The 15,785-nt window shown below is 46.4% G+C and overlaps 1 long non-coding RNA gene across 5 annotated transcripts; it reads right to left on the reverse strand.

Annotated features, from left to right (window-relative positions):
• Positions 1–1,761: 1,761 nt before the first annotated feature.
• LOC127911405 (uncharacterized) lies at positions 1,762–15,272 on the reverse strand. 5 transcript variants are annotated; one of them, XR_008078271.1, is made up of 8 exons: positions 14,973–15,272; positions 12,722–13,076; positions 12,080–12,174; positions 9,819–9,891; positions 8,859–9,149; positions 7,601–7,787; positions 5,443–5,612; positions 1,776–1,882 (listed from the first exon to the last, which is right to left on the reverse strand). It is a non-coding gene; the product is annotated as an uncharacterized LOC127911405 (long non-coding RNA). The 5 variants fall into 5 exon arrangements; XR_008078270.1 differs by lacking the exon at positions 12,080–12,174 and having other exon boundaries at positions 1,762–1,882; positions 5,514–5,612; positions 9,819–9,988; XR_008078273.1 differs by lacking the exons at positions 1,776–1,882; positions 5,443–5,612; positions 12,080–12,174 and adding exons at positions 4,584–4,634; positions 5,255–5,275 and having other exon boundaries at positions 7,715–7,787; positions 9,819–9,988.
• Positions 15,273–15,785: the final 513 nt, after the last annotated feature.

Here is a 15,785-nt window from a genome sequence, read left to right on the forward strand (position 1 = left end):
TCTCTCTGTCCTGTACTCTACACTCTCTCTCTCTACTCTACACTCTCTCTGTCCTCTACTCTACACTCTCTCTCTGTCGTCAACTCTACAGCTCTCTCTTTACTCTACACCTCTCTCTCTACTCTACTCTACACCTCTCTCTTTACTCTCTACTGTCCTCTCTCTCTGTCCTCTACTCTACACTCTCTCTCTGTCCTTACTCTACACCTCTCTCTTTACTCTACACTCTCTCTGTCCTCTACTCTACACCTCTCTCTCTGTCCTTTACTCAACACCTCTCTCTTTACTCTTCACCTCTCTCTCTGTCCTCTACTCTACACCGCTCTCTCTGTCCTTTACTCTACACCTCTCTCTTTAATCTACACTCTCTATCTGTCCTCTACTCTACACTCTCTCTTTACTCTACACCTCTCTCTGTCCTCTACTCTACACCTCTCTCTTTACTCTACACTCTCTTTACTCTGTCCTCTACTCTACACCTCTCTCTATGTCCTTACTCTACACCTCTCTCTCTTTCCTTTACTCTACACCTCTCTCTTTACTCTACACATATCTCTCTGTCCTTTACTCTACACCTCTCTCTATGTCCTCTACTCTACACCTCTCTCTCTGTCCTCTACTCTACACTCTCTCTTTACTCTACACCTCTCTCTCTGTCATCTACTCTACACCTCTCTCTCTGTCCTCTACTCTACACCTCTCTCTCTGTCCTCTACTCTACACCTCTCTCTCTGTCCTCTACTCTACACCTCTCTCTCTCTCTGTCCTCTCCTCTACACCTCTCTCTCTGTCGTCAACTCTACACCTCTCTCTTTACTCTACACCTCTCTCTCTATACTCTACTCTACACCTCTCTCTTTACTCTACACCTCTCTCTCTGTCCTCTACTCTACACCTCTCTCTCTGTCCTCTACTCTACACCTCTCTCTTTACTCTACACCTCTCTCTCTGTCCTCTACTCTACACCTCTCTCTGTCCTCTACTCTACACCTCTCTCTCTGTCGTCAACTCTACATCTCTCTTTACTCTACGCCTCTCTCTCTATACTCTACTCTACACCTCTCTCTTTACTCTACACCTCTCTCTGTCCTCTACTCTACACCTCTTTACTGTCCTCTACTCTACACCTCTCTCTTTACTCTACACCCTCTCTCTGTCCTCTACTCTACACTCTACTCTACTCTGTCCTTTACTCTACACCTCTCTTTACTCTTCACCTCTCTCTCTGTCCTCTACTCTACACCTCTCTCTCTGTCCTTTACTCTACACTCTCTCTTTACTCTACACTCTCCTATCTGTCCTCTACTCTACACCTCTCTCTTTACTCTACACCTCTCTCTCTGTCCTCTACTCTACACTCTCTCTGTCCTTACTCTACACCTCTCTGTCTTTACTCTACACCTCTCTCTCTGTCCTCTACTCTACACTCTCTCTATGTCCTCTACTCTACACCTCTCTCTTCCTTACTCTACACCTCTCTCTTTACTCTACACCTCTCTCTGTCCTCTACTCTACACCTCTCTATGTCCTCTACTCTACACCTCTCTCTCTTTCCTTTACTCTACACCTCTCTCTTTACTCTACACCTCTCTCTCTGTCCTCTACTCTACACCTCTCTCTCTGTCCTCTACTCTACACCTCTCTCTCTGTCCTCTACTCTACACCTCTCTCTTTACTCTACACCTCTCTCTCTGTCCTCTACTCTACACCTCTCTCTGTCCTCTACTCTACACCTCTCTCTCTGTCCTCTACTCTACACCTCTCTCTGTCCTCTACTCTACACCTCTCTCTCTCTGTCCTCTCCTCTACACCTCTCTCTCTGTCGTCAACTCTACACCTCGCTCTTTACTCTACACCTCTCTCTCTATACTCTACTCTACACCTCTCTCTTTACTCTACACCTCTCTCTCTGTCCTCTACTCTACACCGCTCTCTCTGTCCTCTACTCTACACCTCTCTCTTTACTCTACACCTCTCTCTCTGTCCTCTACACCTCTCTCTGTCCTCTACTCTACACCTCTCTCTCTGTCGTCAACTCTACACCTCTCTCTTTACTCTACGCCTCTCTCTCTATACTCTACTCTACACCTCTCTCTTTACTCTACACCTCTCTCTCTGTCCTCTACTCTACACCTCTCTGTCCTTTACTCTACACCTCTCTCTCTTTACTCTACACTCTCTGTCCTCTACTCTACACCTCTCTCTCCTCTACTCTACACTCTCTCTCTCTGTCGTCAACTCTACAGCTCTCTCTTTACTCTATGCCTCTCTCTCTGTCCTCTACTCTACACTCTCTTTCTCTGTCCTTTACTCTACACCCTCTCTTTAATCTACACTCTCTCTGTCCTCTACTCTACACCTCTCTCTTTACTCTACACCTCTCTCTGTCCTCTACTCTACACCTCTCTTTACTCTACATCTCTCTCTGTCCTCTACTCTACACTTCTCTCTATGTCCTCTACTCTACACCTCTCTCTTTACTCTACACCTCTCTCTCTGTCATCTACTCTACACTCTCTCTCTCTGTCCTCTACTCCACACTCTCTCTCTGTCCTCTACTCTACACTCTCTCTGTCCTCTCCTCTACACCTCTCTCTCTGTCGTCAACTCTACACCTCGCTTTTACTCTACACCTCTCTCTATACTCTACTCTACACCTCTCTTTACTCTACACCTCTCTCTGTCCTCTACTCTACACCGCTCTCTCTGTCCTTTACTCTACACCCTCTCTTTAATCTACACCTCTCTATCTGTCCTCTACTCTACACTCTTTACTCTACACCTCTCTCTCTGTCCTCTACTCTACACCTCTCTCTTTACTCTACACCTCTCTCTCTGTCCTCTACTCTACACCTCTCTATGTCCTCTACTCTACACCTCTCTCTTTACTCTACACCTCTCTCTTTACTCTACACCTCTCTCTCTGTCCTCTACTCTACACCTCTCTCTATGTCCTCTACTCTACACCTCTCTCTCTGTCCTCTACTCTACACCTCTCTCTTTACTCTACACCTCTCTCTCTGTCATCTACTCTACACCTCTCTCTCTGTCCTCTACTCCACACCTCTCTCTCTGTCCTCTACTCTACACCTCTCTCTATACTCTACTCTACACCTCTCTCTCCTCTACTCTACACCTCTCTCTTTACTCTACACCTCTCTCTCTGTCCTCTACTCTACACCTCTCTCTCTGTCCTTTACTCTACACCACTCTCTATGTCCTTTACTCTACACCTCTCTCTGTCCTCTACTCTACACCTCTGTCTTTACTCTACACCTCTATCTCTGTCCTCTACTCTACACCTCTCTCTCTGTCCTCTACTCTACACTCTCTCTCTGTCCTTTACTCAACACCTCTCTCTTTACTCTTCACCTCTCTCTCTGTCCTCTACTCTACACCTCTCTCTCTGTCAACTGTACACCTCTCTTTACTCTACACCTCTCTCTTTACTCTACACCTCTCTCTCTGTCCTCTACTCTACACCTCTCTCTCTGTCCTTTACTCAACACCTCTCTCTTTACTCTACACCTCTCTCTCTCTTTACTCTACAACTCTCTCTCTTTACTCTACACCTCTCTCTTTACTCTACACCTCTCCTCTACTCTACACCTCTCTCTTTACTCTACACCTCTCTCTTTACTCTACACCTCTCTCTTTACTCTACACCTCTCTCTTTACTCTACACCTCTCTCTTTACTCTACACCACTCTCTTTACTCTACACCACTCTCTTTACTCTACACTTCTCTCTCTTTACTCTACTCTACACCTCTCTCTTTACTCTACACTCTCTCTCTGTACTCTACACCTCTCTCTGTCCTCTACTCTATACCTCTCTCTTTACTCTACACTCTCTCTATACTCTACTCTACACCTCTCTTTACTCTACACCTCTCTCTCTGTCCTCTACTCTACACCTCTCTCTCTGTCGTCAACTCTACACCTCTCTCTCTTTACTCGACACCTCTCTCTCTATACTTACTCTACACTCTCTCTTTACTCTACACCTCTCTCTCTGTCCTCTACTCTACACCTCTCTCTCTACTCTACACCTCTCTCTGTCCTCTACTCTACACCTCTCTCTCTGTCCTCAACTCTACAGCTCTCTCTTTACTCTACGCCTCTCTCTCTATACTCTACTCTACACCTCTCTCTTTACTCTACACCTCTCTCTCTGTCCTCTACTCTACACCTCTCTCTCTGTCCTTTACTCTACACCTCTCTCTTTACTCTACACCTCTCTCTGTCCTCTACTCTACACCTCTCTCTCTGTCCTTTACTCAACACCTCTCTCTTTACTCTTCACCTCTCTCTCTGTCCTCTACTCTACACCGCTCTCTCTGTCCTCTACTCTACACCTCTCTCTTTAATCTACACCTCTCTCTCTGTCCTCTACTCTACACCTCTCTCTTTACTCTACACCTCTCTCTGTCCTCTACTCTACACCTCTCTCTTTACTCTACACCTCTCTCTCTGTCCTCTACTCTACACCTCTCTATGTCCTCTACTCTACGCTCTCTCTTCTCTTTCCTTTACTCTACACTCTCTTTACTCTACACATCTCTCTCTGTCCTCTACTCTACACCTCTCTCTATGTCCTCTACTCTACACCTCTCTCTTTCCTTTACTCTACACCTCTCTCTTTACTCTACACCTCTCTCTCTGTCCTCTACTCTACACCTCTCTCTCTGTCCTCTACTCTACACCTCTCTCTCTGTCCTCTACTCTACACCTCTCTCTCTGTCCTCTACTCTACACCTCTCTCTCTCTGTCCTCTCCTCTACACCTCTCTCTCTGTCGTCAACTCTACACCTCTCTTTACTCTACACCTCTCTCTCTGTCCTCTACTCTACACCTCTCTCTCTCTCTACTCTACACCTCTCTCTCTGTCCTCTACTCTACACCTCTCTCTCTGTCCTCAACTCTACACCTCTCTCTTTACTCTACACCTCTCTCTCTATACTCTACTCTACACCTCTCTCTTTACTCTACACCTCTCTCTCTGTCCTCTACTCTACACCTCTCTGTCCTCTACTCTACACCTCTCTCTTTACTCTACACCTCTCTCTCTGTCCTCTACTCTACACCTCTCTCTCTGTCCTTTACTCTACACCTCTCTCTTTACTCTACACCTCTCTCTCTGTCCTCTACTCTACACCTCTCTCTCTGTCCTTTACTCAACACCTCTCTCTTTACTCTTCACCTCTCTCTCTGTCCTCTACTCTACACCGCTCTCTCTGTCCTTTACTCTACACCTCTCTCTTTAATCTACACCTCTCTCTCTGTCCTCTACTCTACACCTCTCTCTTTACTCTACACCTCTCTCTCTGTCCTCTACTCTACACCTCTCTCTTTACTCTACACCTCTCTCTCTGTCCTCTACTCTACACCTCTCTCTATGTCCTCTACTCTACACTCTCTCTCTCTTTCCTTTACTCTACACCTCTCTCTTTACTCTACACCTCTCTCTCTGTCCTCTACTCTACACCTCTCTCTCTGTCCTCTACTCTACACCTCTCTCTTTACTCTACACCTCTCTCTCTGTCATCTACTCTACACCTCTCTCTCTGTCCTCTACTCCACACCTCTCTCTGTCCTCTACTCTACACCTCTCTCTCTCTCTGTCCTCTCCTCTACACCTCTCTCTCTCTGTCCTCTCCTCTACACCTCTCTCTCTGTCTTCAACTCTACACCTCGCTCTTTACTGACACCTCTCTCTCTGTCCTCTACTCTACACTCTCTCTTTACTCTACACCTCTCTCTCTGTCCTCTACTCTACACCTCTCTCTCTACTCTACACCTCTCTCTTTACTCTACACCTCTCTCTCTGTCCTCTACTCTACACCTCTCTCTTTACTCTACACCTCTCTCTCTGTCCTCTACTCTACACCTCTCTCTTTACTCTACACCTCTCTCTCTATACTCTACTCTACACCTCTCTCTTTACTCTACACCTCTCTCTCTGTCCTCTACTCTACACCTCTCTCTCTGTCCTCTACTCTACACCTCTCTCTTTACTCTACACTCTCTCTGTCCTCTACTCTACACCTCTCTCTCTCTACTCTACACCTCTCTCTGTCCTCTACTCTACACCTCTCTCTGTCGTCAACTCTACAGCTCTCTTTACTCTATGCCTCTCTCTCTGTCCTCTACTCTACACCTCTCTCTTTAATCTACACCTCTCTATCTGTCCTCTACTCTACACCTCTCTCTTTAATCTACACCTCTCTATCTGTCCTCTACTCTACACCTCTCTTTACTCTACACCTCTCTCTGTCCTCTACTCTACACCTCTCTCTTTAATCTACACCTCTCTATCTGTCCTCTACTCTACACTCTCTTTACTCTACACCTCTCTCTGTCCTCTACTCTACACCTCTCTCTCTCTACTCTACACCTCTCTCTGTCCTCTACTCTACACCTCTCTCTCTGTCGTCAACTCTACAGCTCTCTCTTTACTCTACACCTCTCTCTCTGTCCTCTACTCTACACCTCTCTCTTTACTCTACACCTCTCTCTCTGTCCTCTACTCTACACCTCTCTCTCTCTCTTTCCTTTACTCTACACCTCTCTCTTTACTCTACACCTCTCTCTCTGTCCTCTACTCTACACCTCTCTCTATGTCCTCTACTCTACACCTCTCTCTCTGTCCTCTACTCTACACCTCTCTCTTTACTCTACACCTCTCTCTCTGTCATCTACTCTACACCTCTCTCTCTGTCCTCTACTCCACACCTCTCTCTCTGTCCTCTACTCTACACCTCTCTCTCTCTGTCCTCTCCTCTACACCTCTCTCTCTCTGTCCTCTCCTCTACACCTCTCTCTGTCGTCAACTCTACACCTCGCTCTTTACTCGACACCTCTCTCTATACTCTACTCTACACACCTCTCTTTACTCTACACCTCTCTCTCTCTCTGTCCTCTACTCTACACCTCTCTCTTTACTCTACACCTCTCTCTCTGTCCTCTACTCTACACCTCTCTCTCTCTCTACTCTACACCTCTCTCTGTCCTCTACTCTACACCTCTCTCTCTGTCGTCAACTCTACAGCTCTCTCTTTACTCTACGCCTCTCTCTCTATACTCTACTCTACACCTCTCTCTTTACTCTACACCTCTCTCTCTATACTCTACTCTACACCTCTCTCTTTACTCTACACACCTCTCTCTTTACTCTACACTCTCTCTCTGTCCTCTACTCTACACTCTCTCTCTCTCTACTCTACACCTCTCTCTGTCCTCTACTCTACACCTCTCTCTGTCGTCAACTCTACAGCTCTCTCTTTACTCTATGCCTCTCTCTCTGTCCTCTACTCTACACCTCTCTCTGTCCTTTACTCTACACCTCTCTCTTTACTCTACACCTCTCTCTGTCCTCTACTCTACACCTCTCTCTTTACTCTACACCTCTCTCTATCCTCTACTCTACACCTCTCTCTTTACTCTACACCTCTCTCTCTGTCCTCTACTCTACACCTCTCTCTCTGTCCTCTACTCTACACCTCTCTCTTTACTCTACACCTCTCTCTCTGTCCTCTACTCTACACCTCTCTCTCTCTGTCCTCTACTCCACACCTCTCTCTCTGTCCTCTACTCTACACCTCTCTCTGTCCTCTCCTCTACACCTCTCTCTCTGTCGTCAACTCTACACCTCTCTCTTTACTCTACACCTCTCTCTCTATACTCTACTCTACACCTCTCTCTTTACTCTACACCTCTCTCTCTGTCCTCTACTCTACACCTCTCTCTCTGTCCTTTACTCTACACCTCTCTCTTTACTCTACACCTCTCTCTCTGTCCTCTACTCTACACCTCTCTCTTTACTCTACACCTCTCTCTCTGTCCTCTACTCTACACCTCTCTCTTTACTCTACACCTCTCTCTCTGTCCTCTACTCTACACTCTCTATGTCCTCTACTCTACACCTCTCTCTCTCTTTCCTTTACTCTACACCTCTCTCTTTACTCTACACATCTCTCTCTGTCCTCTACTCTACACCTCTCTCTATGTCCTCTACACCTCTCTCTCTGTCCTCTACTCTACACCTCTCTCTTTACTCTACACTTCTCTCTCTGTCATCTACTCTACACCTCTCTCTCTGTCCTCTACTCCACTCTCTCTCTCTGTCCTCTACTCTACACCTCTCTCTCTCTGTCCTCTCCTCTACACTCTCTCTCTGTCGTCAACTCTACACCTCGCTCTTTACTCTACACCTCTCTCTCTATACTCTACTCTACACCTCTCTCTTTACTCTACACCTCTCTCTCTGTCCTCTACTCTACACCTCTCTCTCTGTCCTCTACTCTACACCTCTCTCTTTACTCTACACCTCTCTCTCTGTACTCTACACCTCTCTCTCTCTCTACTCTACACCTCTCTCTGTCCTCTACTCTACACCTCTCTCTCTGTCGTCAACTCTACACCTCTCTCTTTACTCTACACCTCTCTCTCTATACTCTACTCTACACCTCTCTCTTTACTCTACACCTCTCTCTCTGTCCTCTACTCTACACCTCTCTCTCTGTCCTTTACTCTACACCTCTCTCTTTACTCTACACCTCTCTCTGTCCTCTACTCTACACCTCTCTCTCTGTCCTTTACTCAACACCTCTCTCTTTACTCTTCACCTCTCTCTCTGTCCTCTACTCTACACCTCTCTCTTTACTCTACACCTCTCTCTCTGTCCTCTACTCTACACCTCTCTCTTTACTCTACACCTCTCTCTCTGTCCTCTACTCTACACCTCTCTCTCTGTCCTTTACTCAACACCTCTCTCTTTACTCTTCACCTCTCTCTCTGTCCTCTACTCTACACCTCTCTCTTTACTCTACACCTCTCTCTCTGTCCTCTACTCTACACCTCTCTCTGTCCTCTACTCTACACCTCTCTCTTTACTCTACACCTCTCTCTCTGTCCTCTACTCTACACCTCTCTCTATGTCCTCTACTCTACACCTCTCTCTCTCTTTCCTTTACTCTACACCTCTCTCTTTACTCTACACCTCTCTCTCTGTCCTCTACTCTACACCTCTCTCTCTGTCCTCTACTCTACACCTCTCTCTTTACTCTACACCTCTCTCTCTGTCATCTACTCTACACCTCTCTCTCTGTCCTCTACTCCACACCTCTCTCTCTGTCCTCTACTCTACACCTCTCTCTCTGTCCTCTCCTCTACACCTCTCTCTCTGTCGTCAACTCTACACCTCTCTCTTTACTCTACACCTCTCTCTCTATACTCTACTCTACACCTCTCTCTTTACTCTACACCTCTCTCTCTGTCCTCTACTCTACACCTCTCTCTCTGTCCTCTACTCTACACCTCTCTCTTTACTCTACACCTCTCTCTGTCCTCTACTCTACACCTCTCTCTCTCTACTCTACACCTCTCTCTGTCCTCTACTCTACACCTCTCTCTTTACTCTACACCTCTCTCTCTGTCCTCTACTCTACACCTCTCTCTTTACTCTACACCTCTCTCTCTGTCCTCTACTCTACACCTCTCTCTTTACTCTACACCTCTCTCTCTGTCCTCTACTCTACACCTCTCTCTTTACTCTACACCTCTCTCTCTGTCCTCTACTCTACACCTCTCTCTATGTCCTCTACTCTACACCTCTCTCTCTCTTTCCTTTACTCTACACCTCTCTTTACTCTACACCTCTCTCTCTGTCCTCTACTCTACACCTCTCTCTTTACTCTACACCTCTCTCTCTGTCCTCTACTCTACACTCTCTCTTTACTCTACACCTCTCTCTCTGTCATCTACTCTACACCTCTCTCTCTGTCCTCTACTCCACACCTCTCTCTCTGTCCTCTACACCTCTCTCTCTCTGTCCTCTCCTCTACACCTCTCTCTCTGTCGTCAACTCTACACCTCGCTCTTTACTCTACACCTCTCTCTCTATACTCTACTCTACACCTCTCTCTTTACTCTACACCTCTCTCTCTGTCCTCTACTCTACACCTCTCTCTCTGTCCTCTACTCTACACCTCTCTCTTTACTCTACACCTCTCTCTCTGTCCTCTACTCTACACCTCTCTCTCTCTCTACTCTACACCTCTCTGTCCTCTACTCTACACCTCTCTCTCTGTCGTCAACTCTACACCTCTCTCTTTACTCTACACCTCTCTCTCTATACTCTACTCTACACCTCTCTCTTTACTCTACACCTCTCTCTCTGTCCTCTACTCTACACCTCTCTCTCTGTCCTCTACTCTACACCTCTCTCTTTACTCTACACCTCTCTCTCTATACTCTACTCTACACCTCTCTCTTTACTCTACACTCTCTCTCTGTCCTCTACTCTACACCTCTCTCTCTCTACTCTACACCTCTCTCTGTCCTTTACTCTACACCTCTCTCTCTGTCGTCAACTCTACAGCTCTCTCTTTACTCTACGCTCTCTCTCTATACTTACTCTACACCTCTCTCTTTACTCTACACCTCTCTCTCTGTCCTCTACTCTACACCTCTCTCTGTCCTCTACTCTACACCTCTCTTTACTCTACACTCTCTCTCTGTCCTCTACTCTACACTCTCTCTCTCTACTCTACTCTACACTCTCTCTGTCCTCTACTCTACACCTCTCTCTCTCCCCTTTACTCAACACTCTCTCTTTACTCTACACCTCTCTCTCTGTCCTCTACTCTACACCTCTCTCTCTGTCCTTTACTCTACACCTCTCTCTTTACTCTACACCTCTCTCTTTACTCTACACCTCTCTCTTTACTCTACACCTCTCTCTCTACTCTACACCTCTCTCTTTACTCTACTCTACACCTCTCTCTCTGTCCTCTACTCTACACCTCTCTCTATGTCCTCTACTCTACACCTCTCTCTCTCTTTCCTTTACTCTACACCACTCTCTTTACTCTACACCTCTCTCTCTGTCCTCTACTCTACACCTCTCTCTATGTCCTCTACTCTACACCTCTCTCTCTGTCCTCTACTCTACACCTCTCTCTCTTTACTCTACACTCTCTCTCTGTCATCTACTCTACACCTCTCTCTCTGTCCTCTACTCCACACTCTCTCTCTGTCCTCTACTCTACACTCTCTCTCTGTCCTCTCCTCTTTACACCTCTCTCTCTGTCCTCTACTCTACACCTCTCTCTTTACTCTACACCTCTCTCTCTATACTCTACTCTACACCTCTCTCTTTACTCTACACCTCTCTCTCTGTCCTCTACTCTACACCTCTCTCTCTCTCTACTCTACACCTCTCTCTGTCCTCTACTCTACCCCTCTCTCTCTGTCGTCAACTCTACACCTCTCTCTTTACTCTACACCTCTCTCTCTATACTCTACTCTACACCTCTCTCTTTACTCTACACCTCTCTCTCTGTCCTCTACTCTACACCTCTCTCTCTGTCCTTTACTCTACACCTCTCTCTTTACTCTACACCTCTCTCTGTCCTCTACTCTACACCTCTCACTCTGTCCTTTACTCAACACCTCTCTCTTTACTCTTCACCTCTCTCTCTGTCCTCTACTCCACACTCTCTCTCTGTCCTCTACTCTACACTCTCTCTCTCTGTCCTCCTCTACACTCTCTCTGTCGTCAACTCTACACCTCGCTCTTTACTCTACACCTCTCTCTCTATACTCTACTCTACACCTCTCTCTTTACTCTACCTCTCTCTCTGTCCTCTACTCTACACTCTCTCTCTGTCCTCTACTCTACACCTCTCTCTTTACTCTGTCCTCTACTCTCCACCTCTCTCTCTCTCTACTCTACACCTCTCTCTGTCCTCTACACCTCTCGCTGTCCTCTACTCTACACTCTCTCTCTGTCGTCAACTCTACAGCTCTCTCTTTACTCTACACCTCTCTCTCTATACTCTACTCTACACCTCTCTCTTTACTCTACACCTCTCTCTCTGTCCTCTACTCTACACCTCTCTCTCTGTCCTTTACTCTACACCTCTCTCTTTACTCTACACCTCTCTCTGTCCTCTACTCTACACCTCTCTCTGTCCTTTACTCAACACCTCTCTCTTTACTCTTCACCTCTCTCTCTGTCCTCTACTCTACACCTCTCTCTCTGTCGTCAACTCTACACCTCTCTCTTTACTCTACACCTCTCTCTCTATACTCTACTCTACACCTCTCTCTTTACTCTACACCTCTCTCTGTCCTCTACTCTACACCTCTCTCTCTGTCCTCTACTCTACACCTCTCTCTTTACTCTACACCTCTCTCTCTGTCCTCTACTCTACACCTCTCTCTCTGTCCTCTACTCTACACCTCTCTCTCTGTCCTCTACTCTACACCTTTCTCTCTTTACTCTACACCTCTCCTCTACTCTACACCTCTCTATCTTTACTCTACACCTCTCTCTCTACTCTCCACCTCTCTCTTTACTCTACATCTCTCTTTACTCTACACCTCTCTCTCTTTACTCTACACCTATCTCTTTACTCTACACCTCTCTCTTTACTCTACACCTCTCTCTTTACTCTACACCCTCTCTCTCTGTCCTTTACTCAACACCTCTCTCTTTACTCTTCACCTCTCTCTCTGTCCTCTACTCTACACCTCTCTCTCTGTCCTCTACTCTACACCTCTCTCTTTACTCTACACCTCTCTCTCTGTCCTCTACTCTACACCTCTCTCTCTCTCTACTCTACACTCTCTCTCTGTCCTCTACACCTCTCTCTCTGTCGTCAACTCTACACCTCTCTCTTTACTCTACGCCTCTCTCTCTATACTCTACTCTACACCTCTCTCTTTACTCTACACCTCTCTCTCTGTCCTCTACTCTACACCTCTCTCTTTACTCTTCACCTCTCTCTCTGTCCTCTACTCTACACCTCTCTCTATGTCCTCTACTCTACACCTCTCTCTTTCCTTTACTCTACACCTCTCTCTTTAATCTACACCTCTCTCTCTGTCCTCTACTCTACACCGCTCTCTCTGTCCTTTACTCTACACCTCTCTCTTTACTCTACACCTCTCTCTCTGTCCTCTACTCTACACCTCTCTCTTTACTCTACACCTCTCTCTCTGTCCTCTACTCTACACCTCTCTCTATGTCCTCTACTCTACACCTCTCTCTCTCTTTCCTTTACTCTACACCTCTCTTTACTCTACACCTCTCTCTCTGTCCTCTACTCTACACCTCTCTCTATGTCCTCTACTCTACACCTCTCTCTCTGTCCTCTACTCTACACCTCTCTTTACTCTACACCTCTCTCTCTGTCCTCTACTCTACACCTCTCTCTCTGTCCTCTACTCCACACCTCTCTCTCTGTCCTCTACTCTACACCTCTCTCTCTCTGTCCTCTCCTCTACACCTCTCTCTCTGTCGTCAACTCTACACCTCTCTCTTTACTCTACACCTCTCTCTCTATACTCTACTCTACACCTCTCTCTTTACTCTACACCTCTCTCTCTGTCCTCTACTCTACACCTCTCTCTCTGTCCTCTACTCTACACTCTCTACTCTACACTCTCTCTCTGTCCTCTACTCTACACCTCTCTACACTCTCTCTACTCTACACCTCTCTCTGTCCTCTACTCTACACTCTCTCTCTGTCGTCAACTCTACAGCTCTCTCTCTTTACTCTACGCCTCTCTCTCTATACTCTACTCTACACTCTCTCTTTACTCTACACCTCTCTCTCTGTCCTCTACTCTACACTCTCTCTCTGTCCTTTACTCTACACTCTCTCTTTACTCTACACTCTCTCTGTCCTCTACTCTACACCTCTCTCTGTCCTTTACTCAACACCTCTCTCTTTACTCTTCACCTCTCTCTCTGTCCTCTACTCTACACTCTCTTTAATCTACACTCTCTATCTGTCCTCTGCTCTACACTCTCTCTTTACTCTACACTCTCTCTCTGTCCTCTACTCTACACCTCTCTTTACTCTACACTCTCTCTCTGTCCTCTACTCTACACCTCTCTCTATGTCCTCTACTCTACACCTCTCTCTCTCTCTTTCCTTTACACTCTACACTCTCTCTTTTTACTCAACACATTTCTCTCTGTCCTCTACTCTACACCTCTCTATGTCCCCTACTCTACACTCTCTCTCTGTCCTCTACTCTACACCTCTCTCTTTACTCTACACTCTCTCTCTGTCCTCTACTCTACACCTCTCTCTCTGTCCTCTACTCTACACCTCTCTCTTTACTCTACACCTCTCTCTCTGTCCTCTACTCTACACCTCTCTCTCTCTGTCCTTTACTCAACACCTCTCTCTTTACTCTACACCTCTCTCTCTATACTCTACTCTACACCTCTCTCTTTACTCTACACCTCTCTCTCTGTCCTCTACTCTACACCTCTCTCTCTGTCCTCTACTCTACACCTCTCTCTTTACTCTACACCTCTCTCTCTGTCCTCTACTCGACACCTCTCTCTTTACTCTACACTCTCTCTCTGTACGCCTCTCTCTCTGTCTCTCTACTCTACACCTCTCTTTACACCTCTCTCTCTACTCTACTCTCTCTCTGTCCTCCTCTCTTTACTCTACACTCTCTCTCTATACTCTACTCTACACCTCTCTCTTTACTCTACACCTATCTCTCTGTCCTCTACTCTACACCTCTCTCTCTCTGTCCTCTCCTCTACACTCTCTCTCTGTCGTACCTCTAACTCTCTCTCTATACTCTACACCTCGCTCTTTACTCTACACCTCTCTCTCTATACTCTACTCCACACCTCTCTCTTTACTCTACACTCTCTCTCTGTCCTCTACTCTTTACACCTCTCTCTGTCCTTTACTCTACACCTCTCTCTTTACTCTACACTCTCTCTGTCCTTTACTCAACACCTCTCTCTCTGTCCTTTACTCAACACCTCTCTCTTTACTCTTCACCTCTCTCTCTGTCCTCTACTCTACACCTCTCTCTCTGTCGTCAACTCTACACTTCTCTCTTTACTCTACACCTCTCTCTCTGTCCTCTACTCTACACCTCTCTCTATGTCCTCTACTCTACACTCTCTCTCTTTCCTTTACTCTACACCAGTCTCTTTACTCTACACCTCTCTCTCTGTCCTTTACTCAACACCTCTCTCTTTACTCTTCACCTCTCTCTCTGTCCTCTACTCTACACCTCTCTCTCTGTCGTCAACTCTACACTTCTCTCTTTACTCTACACCTCTCTCTCTATACTCTACTCTACACCTCTCTCTTTACTCTACACCTCTCTCTCTGTCCTCTACTCTACACCTCTCTCTCTGTCCTCTACTCTACACCTCTCTCTTTACTCTACACCTCTCTCTCTGTCCTCTACTCTACACCTCTCTCTCTGTCCTTTACTCTACACCTCTCCTCTACTCTACACCTCTCTCTCTTTACTCTACACCTCTCTCTTTACTCTACACCTCTCTCTCTTTACTCTACACCTCTCTCTTTACTCTACACCTCTCTCTCTTTACTCTACACCTCTCTCTTTACTCTACACCTCTCTTTTTACTCTACACCTCTCTCTCTACTCTACACCTTTATCTCTTTACTCTACACCTTTCTCTCTCTACTCTACAACTCTCTCTCTACTCTACACCTCTCTCTTTACTCTACACCTCTCTCTTTACTCTACACCTCTCTTTACTCTACACCTCTCTTTACTCTACACCTCTCTCTTTACTCTACACCACTCTCCCACATGCATGAACTACATCTGTCTGTGCAGAGCCCCATGCCAAAGTGAAGTGTTACTCCCACATGCATGAACTACATCTGTCTGTGCAGAGCCCCATGCCAAAGTGAAGTGTTACTCCCACATGCATGAACTACATCTGTCTGTGCAGAGCCCCATGCCAAAGTGAAGTGTTAC

The sequence above is a fragment of the Oncorhynchus keta genome, chromosome 24, assembly GCF_023373465.1.
Source record: "Oncorhynchus keta strain PuntledgeMale-10-30-2019 chromosome 24, Oket_V2, whole genome shotgun sequence".
NCBI lineage: Eukaryota > Metazoa > Chordata > Actinopteri > Salmoniformes > Salmonidae > Oncorhynchus > Oncorhynchus keta.